Consider the following 12907-nt stretch of genomic DNA (forward strand, 5'->3'; position numbering starts at 1 on the left):
GTTGTTATCATCATCATCATCATCATCATCATTATAATCTTCATCATCCAATTGGCACAATACATGTGTTTTAACATAGTCTGAATAAAAACTCCAATTTCTCTCATACATTTTAAAACAGTTGCTTTTATTGTTTAACTTGTTACTATTTCATATTACATCTTGAATAATTACATGCTAATCTACTAGATAAAAAAAAAAGTGTCCAGAAAGTATAACAAATAATTGTTTGCAGTATTATTATATCTAACCCTATGCATTTTCTGCACACTGACTTGGAAAGCTGTATCTCCAGATAATTCAGTTATCTTCTAAAGGGCTTTATCCTGGGGGTCACATTGGACCCAGAGCTTATCCTGAGAATGGCACAAAGTGGGAACACCAATCTCGCTCTGATTCACGTTTTAATTTATTGACCACTTATACCATTGATAGTACACAAAACCAAACCAACATAACTAATGTTGAAGTTTCAACAAACGTGTTTTAGTTTATGTTTGTCCACCAGTCAAGGAAAGGAAAGCAAAGAAAAGAAAGGTACTCCAAGGAAGGAACATTTTATTTAATTTTTATTGTAATTTTTTCGTGCTTCTCAAATCATACCAAACCTCAACTTTTAGTGGCCCTGGTCAGTTTTTAGTCACCACTGGTGCGACCACCAACTTTCAACCCTGTCTCACCCCCTTTTTGGTCTTGGACCTCAGGCAGGCCGCAATCGCTGCAGTCTTGTCAATTTGGGAATGCACCTGCCCATGACCCAAGTGGAAGCCCAGATACTGTACTTTCACCTGTCCAATTGCACACTTCTTCAGGTTAGCCATGAGTCCCGCACGCCTCAATGACCCTAACATAGGCCTGAGGTGTTTTATTTGCCATGGCCAATCATTACTGTATATAATAATGTTATCAAGGTAGGTCGTGGCATAGCCGGCATGCGGGCGGAGGATTTTGTCCTTGAGCTGCTGAAATGTTGTGCGAGCCCCGAATAACCTGAATGGAAGGGTGGTGAATTGGTATAAGTCGAGCGGGTGGAAAAGGCCATTTTTTCTCAGGATAAGATAGTCGAGGGGATTTGCCAATATCCCTTTGTTAGATCTAGTGTTGAATAAAAATGAACCGTGCCTAACCGGTCGAGCAGTACATCAATGCGAGGCATTGGATATGCATCGAATTTAGACACTGCATTGAACATGCAATAATCCACACAAAACCAGACCGACCCATCAGATTTGGGAACCAGAACTACCGGGCTGCTCTAGTCACTGTGCGACTTCTTGATTATTCCCATCTCAAGCATGACATTGAGTTTATCCCAAACTATCGTTTTTTTGTGATTGGGTAAGTGGTAGGGGTGGCTGTGCACCACCACCCCTGGAGGAGTCTCGGTGTGGTGAGTGCGATGCACCCTATGAGGTGAGTTTGTGTACTGCAAACAACAGGTGTTCGAGCCATTTATCCCAAGTACGAGTGTTTTGCACACAAACTTACCAATTAAGTTCTTAAGGATTAAATTGCTCGACCAAGCCATCTGTTTGTGGATGATAAATACTTGTGCAGATTGATTTACAGTGCCTTGAAAAAGTATTCATACCCCTTGAACTTTTTCACATTTTTCCACCTTACAACCACAAACTTAAAAGTTTTTTATTGAGATTTTATGTGATAGACCAACACAGAGTAGCACATAATTGTGAAGTGAAACAAAAATGATAAATGGTCTTCAAAATTTTAAACAAATAAAAATCTGAAAAATGTGATGTGCATTAGTATTCAGCCCCTTTGTAGAGCCACCTTTTGCTGCAATTACAGCTGCAAGTCTTTTGTGGTATGTCTCTACCAGCTTTGCACATCTAGACACTGAAATTTTTGCCCATTCTTCTTTGCAAAATAGCTCAAGCTCAGCCAGATTGGATGGAGAGCGTCTGTGAACAGCAATTTTCAAGTCTTGCCATAGATGCTCAATGGGATTTAGGTCTGGACTTTGACTGGGCCATTCTAACACATGAATATTCTTTGATCTAAACCATTCCATTGTAGCTCTGGCTGTATGTTTAGGGTCATTGTCTTGCTGGAAGGTAAATCTCCTTTCCAGTCTCAAGTCTTTTGCAGCCTCCAACAGGTTTTCTTCCAGGATTGCCCTGTATTTAGTTCCATCTATCTTCCCATCAACTCTGACCAGCTTCCTTGTCCATGCTGAAGAAAAGCATCCCCATAGCATGATGCTGCCACCACCATGTTTCACAGTGGGGAAGGTGTGTACAGGCTGATGAGCAGTGTTAGTTTTCCGCCACACATAGCGCTTTGCATTTAGGCCAAAAAGTTCAACTTTGGTCTCATCTGACCAAAGCACCTTCTTCCACATGTTTGCTGTGTCCCCTACATGGCTTCTGGCAAACTGCAAACGGGACTTCTTATGCCTGTCTTTCAACAATGGCTTTGTTCTTGCCACTCTTCCAAAAAGGCCAGATTTGTGGAGTGTACGACTTATAGTTGTCCTGTGCACAGATTCTCCCACCTGAGCTGTGGATTTCTGCAGCTCCTCCAGAGTGATCATGGGCCTCTTGGCTGCTTCTGGGCAATTCCATGTAAATGTCAACCTCACCATGCAAAAATAAAGCAACATGTAATACATCAAAACCACTCCCAGAGATATCACCTAGGCCTGTATTTTACAGATGTGAATAAGTTGAACCAATTTGTAACCAACCTAATATGTCACTGTCAGTCTTTCTTTCTTATAATGTAAACCCCAAGCTAAAATCAACTTTGATCATGTACAATTCTATATTATTGCCACAAGCCACAGAAATGTATGCTAAAATCCACAAAAGAGCAAAACAATAGCCATCCTAAATATTATTTAAGAACTTTGATAGTTTTAGCTGATATGTAGAGAGTTTTTCAAAGGGTTATGGTGGTTAAATTGCTGATTTTCTAAACATATGCCATGTCTATTTCAGACGCGTCACATCCATAACGGAATTTCGTCACATCCATAACGCTGACTTTTCCTTCCGAAACTCTGCATGAAATACAAAATATTTTAAACAAAGATTTTTTAATATTCACCTTGGACCCCTCTATCAAACGGATATCTCCATTTCGACATTAGGTTTACAATTTCACAGAGTTTGATAAAAATGTACAGTCACCCAAGAAAAGTGATACTTTTTCTGTCACATCCATAACGCATCTTTTATTGGCATTTTCTGGCATGCCCTAGATGTACTATGGGAATTGTTCTTGTTCTATCACTTCTCCAGTATGGTACAGCCTTAAAATATGCAACACCTGTTTAAATACTGGGAGACAATAAAACATGCACTGGGTCATTTGTTGCCATTCTGAGTTCAAGTGTCACGTCCATAATGCTGGAATTGCTCTTCTCTGACCAGTGCTCTCCTTGCTCGCTGTGTCAGTTTAGGTGGACGGCCATGTCTTGGTAGGTTTGCAGTTGTGCCATACTTTTTACATTTTTGAATGATGGATTGAACAGTGCTTCTTGAGATGTTCAGAGCTTGGGATATTTTTTATAACCTAACCCTGCTTTAAACGTCTCCAGAACTTTATCCCTGACCTGTCTGGTGAGTTCTTTGGTCTTCATGATGCTGTTTGTTCTTCAGTGTTCTCTAACAAACCACTGAGGCCTTCACAGAACAAGTGTATTTATGCTGAGAGTAAATTACACACAGTAGGACTCTATTAACTAATTAGATGACTTCTGAAGGCAATTGATTGCACTGGATTGTATTTAGAGGTATCAGAGTACAGGGGGCTGAATACTAATGCACACCACATTTTTCAGATATTTATTTGTTTAAAATTTTGAAGACCATTTATCATTTTCAGCCCTGTGATGACCTGGCGACTTGTCCAGGGTGTACCCCGCCTTTCGCCCGTAGTCAGCTGGGATAGGCTCCAGCTTGCCTGCGACCCTGTAGAAGGATAAAGCGGCTAGAGATAATGAGATGAGAGATTTATCATTTTCGTTTCACTTCACAATTATGTGCTACTCTGTGTTGGTCTATCACACAAAATCTCAATAAAAAACTTTTAAGTTCGTGGTTGTAAGGTGGAAAAATGTGAAAAAGTTCAAGGGGTATGAATACTTTTTCAAGGCACTGTAACCACCAATAACTTGTAGATTTCATGAAGTGTACGTGACATGAATGTTATGCCCTGATCAGTCAGGATTTCTTTCAGAATCCCGACTCGGGAGGTAACTTTAAACAGTGCTACTGCGACGTTGTGTGCAGAAATGTTACACAGCAGCACTGCTTCCAGGTATCGTGTTGCATCGTCCACCAGAATTAAAGTAAAGCGATGCCCTCGTGCTGTCTGATCAAAGTTTTTCAAAGGGGGTTTCAATTAGGGGAAGAGGGTGCAATGGTACTTTTGGAGTGGCTGCTGGATTTACCAGTTGGCGCTCATGGCATGCTGCACACCACCTTTGGATATCCCTGTGACTCCCTGGCCAGTAGAACAGAGCCATGAGTGGGGTTAGTGTTTTGTCTTGTACAAGGTGACCAGCCATTGGGTTATAATGAGTTGCATGAAAAAGGAGTTACCTGCGGCTTTTGGGGATCAATAATTGTTACTTACTCTCCAGTTTGAGTGTCCTGCTTCACTCGATACAGCCTATCTTTAATTATAGAAAAGTACAGTTGGGAGAGTGCAACATTCGGCTGGAGGTTCTTACCATCAACTACTCTCACTTGGATAAACGCACGCCGCAGAGATTCGTCTCGTGCATGCTCCAGAGGGAAATCTGTTAGGGAATCCCCAAGATAATGGGGAGGGCTGGCATGCTACCTGCTCTCCGTGTCGTTATGATACACAGCTGACATAGATGGCTCTGGGACAGCTTCCTTCGACAACGTCACACCAGGATCACCAGCACACCGGCCCGGGCCTCATTTCTGTACCGCTGGGATGAGGATCGCTCACCTGAGGGGAAGACACAGAAACATAAGGGAAAGAAGAGGGAAGAGAGGAGAAGGGGAACCACAGGCTCAGGGAGCTGGCTGCAGGGGGAATCGGCCCCCACTTGAGCTGTACCAGAAAGGGACAGGATGGGAGGAGGGGGCAGAACGAGAGAGAGAGAAGAGGCAGGATACCTGTCTGCCACTGGAACTGCCGTCAGAAGGTCCTCCACCAGCTCAATTGCTTGATCCAGTGGTCTGTGGCACTGGACCCACTCTGCGGTCCCCCTTGGCAGCCAAGTGATGAACTGCTCCAGTGCCACTGGACCACTGACCTCCACAACATCGTGGTCTTCTGCCCCCAACCACTGCTGGCCAGGCGTCTCGCAGCTACTGCAAATGACCATAGGCAAATGGCCAGCCGACTTCCTCCAGTGATGGTGTTGCTTGGAGGTGCAGTGGACTTGCTGCAGGATAGCACGCTTCAAGTCTGTGTAGTCCAGCCTGTTGTCAGTGGGCAGTTGCTGGGCTGCAAGCTGCACTTCACCGGTGAGGAGCGGTAGTAGGCGAGCCACTTGCTGCTCATCCAGTCACCCCCACACCTCCGTGGCTAACTCAAAGAGCATGATTGTCATGGGTTCCCATTTTTACAAGGGTGAAGTGGGGGAAGTCTGCTGACTCTGTGGCTGGTGAATCTGCAGGTGTGATGAGACGGGCCTCAAAGTGCTGCTCTTGCTCGTTCCACATCGCAACCAGCAGCTGGTGCTGGGTGGCAGAGAGGGCATGGACGAGCTTCTTGAATGAGGAGGACTATATGATGGTGGTTCGCTTCAGTGATCTCGGCTTTTGGCACCAGTGTAGTACTCTAGTTGGGAGTGATGGGACACTGAAGCCATGCAGTTGTAATATGTGCAGAATGTGGTTTGGCATTGTCTTGCTGAAATAAGCATGTCCTTCCCTGAAAAAGATGCCATCTGGATGGCAGCATGTTGCTCCAAAACCTGTATACATCATTCGGAATTAACGGTGCCTTCCCAGATGTGTAAGCTACCCATGCTATGTGCACTAATTCCCCCATACCATCACAGATGCTGACTTTTTACTGAGCACTGATAACAAGCCATATGGTCCTCCTCCTCTTTAGCCTGGAGGAGTATGCAGTGTCCATGATTTCCAAAAAGAATTTCACATTTCAATTCATCAAGCCACAGGACAGTTTACCACTTCACCTCAGTCCATCGTAAATGAGTACATGTTTTTCACAACACAATAAGATTTCTCAGTTTCAGCATTTGATATGTTGTCTTTATAGTATTTTCAATTAAATATAATGTTTCCATGATTTGCAAGTCATTGTCCTCTGTTTTTATTTATGTTATATGAGTTTAGACAGGGTGGCACGGTGGTGTAGTGGTTAGCGCTGTCGCCTCATAGCAAGAAGGTCCAGGTTCGAGCCCCGCGGCTGGCGAGGGCCTTTCTGTGCGGAGTTTGCATGTTCTCCCCATGTCCGCGTGGGTTTCCTCTGGGTGCTCCGGTTTCTCCCACAGTCCAAAGACACGCAGGTTAGGTTAACTGGTGACTCTAAATTGACTGTAGGTGTGAATGTGAGTGTGAATGGTTGTCTGTGTCTATGTGTCAGCCTTGTGATGACCTGGCGACTTGTACAGGGTGTACCCTGCCTTTCGCCCGTAGTCAGCTGGGATAGGCTCCAGCTTGCCTGCGACCCTGTAGAACAGGATAAAGCGGCTAGAGATAATGAGATGAGATGAGTTTAGACAGCGGTCAGTATGGCGGTTGCATAATCGATGAATGCAATTTTTTTTTTAATTTCATGCCTTTTCAGGTGGGATTTTTATACTTTTTATTGACGCTGCTCATAATCTCTGTTGATAATTTTCCATGTCTAAATATGCTCCATACATAAATATATTCAACCTATGCATGCTCCAGACAGGCACCCATGGCACTGTCTGGAGTGTGCTTTTGTTTTGATAGCTCAAAGGCTTCCCCCAAAACACTGGTTCCTCATTGGCTAGGAAAAATAAATTTTAGCATGTTACTGGGGATACCCTATAGCATTGTGGGATGTGTGCAAATGCAGATTTCAAACCATACAGTTGAACCCTCAGCAAGTCTCATGAATTTGTCACAAATTTTCCAGGTAAGTTGTATGATCTGCACAAAAAAGCATATGTAGCAAGGCAGATTGATCTCTTGTGCCCAACTTGGTGCTTTCATTTCGATTATTTAAGCTAAGGAACAAATGTTTTTCTGCTTCTGAACACCAGCACCCCTTGTTTCAAAATTGTCAGTGATGGTCGACACGACAGCCTCCACACCACCGACTTTTCCAGACAGCGGCAGTTCCTGCATGCCTGGGTGGCTGGATCTTGAGCGCATTGCACATTTAAAACCGACTTAATGTTTTTGTATTTATTGCAAAAACTTTCAATAAAACATTCAAAATTTGGATGTGTAAATCAATAATTAAAACCACATTTAACAGGTGGTAAAATTTTGTTACTGAACGATATGAATAATAAAGTAACTCAAATTATTTTATTTATTTCACTTTCCCTCAGCAGAATTTTTTTTTTCACAGTGCCTGGAGCAAAAATATTTTTTCAGCTTTGTTCTGAGCCAAATTATGTTATTCAATTATTTATTTCCAGCATGTTTTATAACAAATTATTTACTTCACCTCATCTCAGCCCTATATTATTTATTTCAAAAATACTTTAGCAGGGGGCAGCGTGGTGATGTAGTGGTTAGCGCTGTTGCCTCACAGCAAGAAGGTCTGGGTTCGAGCCCCGTGGCCGGCAAGGGCCTTTCTGTGCGGAGTTTGTATGTTGTCTGTGTGGGTTTCCTCCGGGTGCTCCGGTTTCCCCCACAGTCCTAAGACATGCAGGTTAGGTTAACTGGTGACTCTAAATTGACCGTAGGTGTGTGTCTGTGAAATGGTTGTCTGTGTCTATGTGTCAGCCCTGTGATGACCTGGTGCCTTGTCCAGGGTGTACCCCGCCTTTCGCCCGTAGTTAGCTGGGATAGGCTCCAGCTTGCCTGTGACCCTGTAGAACAGGATAAAGTGGCTAGAGATAATGAGATGAGATATTCTAGCAGGATATTGGATGGTGGCACCCTTCTCAGTATGAGTATAGAGCAAATGTGTCACCTCTCGTGAGATTATTGAGTATCTGCCAGCCTCCATTTACCCATTAATAATATTGTCTAGCATTGGGAGAATAAAACACTGTTATGGGGTTTAATCAATGTGGCACCTAATTATATATGCAGATGAGGTTGAAATAAATTTAATTCCTTCATAAAGATTGTCACATTTTCATTAATTGCCAGAAGCATGGTTTGGGTACATCAGATCACCACTCTAGTTCTATATACTTGTAAACCAACACATGTACCGTGATGGGTATATATAGGTGTTTCTTCAGTCTGGCACCTAATTATGTATGCAAATGAGGTTGAAATATGTTAATTAGTATTATCCTTCATAAAGGCTATGGTCATCTTTTCATTAATTGCCAGAATCATGGTTTGGTTACTTCGGATCACCACTCTAAATTCTTCATACCTGTACACCAGCACATTTACTGTTCCTTCATTCTGACACCTAATTAGAGGTCCAGATAAGGTTAAAATATGCCAATATGTGTATTTTCTTCATGGTGTTTATAGCCACATTTTAAATGACTGTGAGAAGCATGGTTTATACTGAAAACATTTTCATCTAAACTTGATGGCAGATTTTTTTTTTACATTATTTAGGTCTAATTAAATGCATGTATGCAAATTAGCGTGTATATGCACATTATATGAGAGATGCAAATTAGCTGGTTGAGACACTTTAAAGATGTTCATGGCCCACAGAAACTTCCAGGTATTATTCAAGCAATCAAATAAAAAGAAAGCCTATTGAGATTACCATTTATCCTCATAAACCATATGTAAATTAGATAATTAAGCTAATTTGTATCATTACTTATGCACAAGTAAAAACAAAAAATTGAAACACGTGGATTCTGCAAGGAAAAACAACGTAGCACAGAAAATTGTCAAATTTGGCAATTTAGTAACAAAAATAGTTTTATTCCTAGGATTAGTACTTTTGTTCTTAAAAAAGCAACGCCATTGTTCCTTGCTAATTGCCTATTGTTTTATACAGGTCCATTTCTCTGAAAAGAACAATATCTGAGACCTAAAAATGTAAAAAAAAAAACCAAACACAAACAAACAACAAACAAAAAACCTGAATCACTGGATCTATTTGTCTGATTTTTTTAAAAAATTAATCAGCATATTTCAAAGATTAATGACTTATCAGTTTTACATATCTTGGCCATACTTCAAATTTCTGTCTGAACTCCCTATTTATTTTACTTTTTTGGAATTGAGGTTGTATACAAGTGGGTTTTTTTCATATCATTATTTAGCCTTCATATATATAGTCTTCATACATTTAGCAACATCCACATAATCTAGTTAACCCAACGAGAAAGGATAGAAACCCAAAGTACACCATGCAAGTGTATATAAAAATCCAGAATATGGGCTGAGAATATTTTTTTCTAGAACATTTCTTCCTAATGCGAGCTATTTACAGAATACTAAGTCAAGTGCTGCTAATGTGCTGTTGATATGATTGGCCTTAAATCTTGGTTACTCTTGAATAATTGAGAGCCTCCTGCTTTTAAGCAGCTAAAAACTTATGGACATCGATCCACCTATTAGGCTGTTCTACAGCTTGGTGGAACATTTCTCACCACAATATTTTTGGCAGTATAAAATCCCTAAAATCAATCAATGAAAGCACATCAGAACATGAATTTCATATAGTGCATCAATAGCGGTTTCTCACTATGATAAACATAGTTAGATGCCACCATTTACTGGTGCCTTGCTGTTATTGAATAAATGTATTTGAGTGGACATTTTTGTTGCTGATGTTCTATGATTGCAGTAACCTGGATTTCTGATTTGCTGTGCAGAATTGTGTTTCAGTTGCCAGGACACACACAGGATACAGTGAACATAACATTTAATATATATGATTTAACATTTGTTTATATGTAGTACTGTGAAGCATATTTAACCCTCTTTTAAACCGCTGTGTTAAGATGACATGATACAAGACAGCAAGGGATAAATCATTTAGCCAGATGGTAGCCATCTCACCCAAAGGTTTATAGTCAATCACTAAAATGATCAAAACCAATTACTGTATATATCTAGCTTTCTGCCAGTTTCCAAGAAGGCCACCTTTCCAAACTCAATATCTTATTGCCTGTCTCACTCCATTCCATAGTGCTCTCTTCAGAAAAGAGACACACATGGTGTGTCTGACACAGCAGTAAATAACACTAGTTGTGTATGTACACTATAATGCCAAAAGTATACAGACACCTTCAGCAGCACTGGTTCTGAATGACAAGGAAGTGCAGTGTACATAGAACCGTGATTACATATGTAGCTAACATTCTATTTAACTCTTCCAAACCATTAGGGGTGGTGAAAAATCGCCTGGATAAAAAAAATCCAACCCAACCCAACCTGAAGACCATCACACTGGGAAGGATGACCAAGTAAAAATTACTGTTTGGAGAAATTGCACAACGATGCTCAGGTAGCAACAGAGTAATGGTACACCTTGATGAGTACCAACAGTGAGACCAGTTTAGGACAAATGAGCCCTGTCCCAGTGAGCTGTACGGCTATATTAGTCAGAGGTCCATTTGTGCATTGTCAAACCTTTCTCAGACCTGTGACACCATTTCTGGGTGCAGACACTTTCCCAAACATATGTGCTGCCTTGAAAGCATGCCTACCTCATCATTGTGCTGTCCCTTTTGGTGAATTGTTCTCAGTGGGGATAACCATGGGTGGGCCCATCTGAAAAGATTAGGCAAAGAGAAATGCACTCATGACATCATGATGACTGATGAATCTGAGCATCACCTACATTCTTAGTTTCAGTTCGTTGATGTGTTCTGATCTCACACCAGGGCTCCACACATTCCTTGTGCCTCTGTGGCACCACACTACACCCCCAGCCATTGAGGGAGGCATCTCTCTCTGATAGGGTGCTGCTCCCATGTAGACCACTTTAGTGAGAAAATCCTCACTTCTGAAAATCTTAACTACTGCTGCCGATGCAGTCTGCAATCCTTGCATCCTCAACAAAAGCAGATCCCAAGCACAGAATTTTGTTACTCCATGTAATAATACTGTATCTGCAATATTTTGGGGTTACAGGTTGGGTAGCTTTCTCAATTAATTTATCTGCACACTACTGAATTGGTTGGCCTGTTTTGGCATCAGGGAGTCCACCAAACTGTTCAATCTGGCAGTACAAGCATACATAATTAGATCCTGGATTAATGGATTAAGTTGGAGACAAGCTTCAAATTTAACTCGTATAAAGGAGGACTCAGTCACAAGTCCTACATCACATCATCTATTTACATGGAATTATGACTCATTGGTCAGTTCAAAGTAATCTTACAATGCATCTGCTAAATGGATGTTTATTCCCTGGAGCTCCAAGTGCATGCTTTATGCCAGTAGCTGAGAGCCAAAGTACTCAGTGAAGTACACAGTGTCAGTACAGAAACTGAAAAACATCATCCATAAGTACCAAGCACCCTAGCAGCTAGGATTAAGATGTTATCCATCATTTTACAGCACAGTATAACACCTTTTCAAACAAATACCCAGGGTGCTATTTCACAAGTGCGCCCACAATACTATTGCCTAAAATGACTCTCCCTCTCAACACATTTCCCGGTGAATTTTAAGTGCAGTGTGCTCAAAATACACAAAAACAGACTGAAGCAGACCAAACCTCATTGCATTTCACTGTTCATTGCAATTTCAATGTTCATTGGTGGATGGACTCAGGCTCTGACACTAATATTTCTTCTTGCAGTGTAAGACAGAGAATATTAAAAAACAAAGATGTAAACTATTGGCTCTGTTATATTTTCTCTCAATGATTGTGAAGTTCTTCATATAATAGTCATGAATTACTGTGACTGGTCACAAAAAAAAAAAAAGTACCAACTCCTCTCTAATGAGGTTTTAGCTTAATGGTGCTCTTAGAAGCTGGTCTATTTGTACTTGCATGAGTATATATGTTTCCCTTGGAGACTTCTCATGGACTCATTCAAGACTCATGGAAGTTGCCTTGGATAAGGGCATCTACTAAATGCTGTCAACGTAAACATGAAACATTGTAAAGATTCCCGAGAGCTCCTTCACCCAAGATTTTAAACTCACTCAGTTTCTTCCTATGCATGCTGGCGTACAGTATGCATGTTCTGCTTAAAGCGCCACAGAATCATTTCGAAGTTGTAATTAAAATATTTAATATGAAGAGATTGCATTCTACGTTTTCCCCCATTTTATTAAAAAGTAATTTTCAGTCATTTTCAGCTGTAACCAACATGCCAACACAACTGAAATACACAACTGAGAACAGTCAGATACTGAAATGCTGCTTAGCAAAGCAGCACATGCTGGGTTAATATTTCCCCTGAAAACTTTGTATGTCCTTTAAGCTGTACAAGTAGGCCCACTGTTACAACACTGAAAATACCACCAACAGGAAAATACATCTGGCTTGGTTATCAAAACTGAAGACTTTCAGCTGATAAAACCAAAAATCAGAACCATCATCCTATCTCCACTTATAGCCTAATACTGATTGAACAGGCAGCTGAATATTTTATTTCAACAATTCACACTTTAAAAAAATTTAAAAAAAAATAAAAATCACTGCCTTGCAAAACATGAATTCATATTTACTTAAAAAGCTGCACACAATGTCCACTCATGGCCAAACTGAAAGTGGCTAGAAAAGTAAAATCACATGGCATTAGTTGCTGATAGAATTGTTCACAGCATCTCATTTAGCAACAATAAAGTAAGTGGTCCATCCAGCGAGGATCAAGGCACCAAATAAGACAGTGTAA

This window comes from Neoarius graeffei, chromosome 24, assembly GCF_027579695.1.
Source record: "Neoarius graeffei isolate fNeoGra1 chromosome 24, fNeoGra1.pri, whole genome shotgun sequence".
NCBI lineage: Eukaryota > Metazoa > Chordata > Actinopteri > Siluriformes > Ariidae > Neoarius > Neoarius graeffei.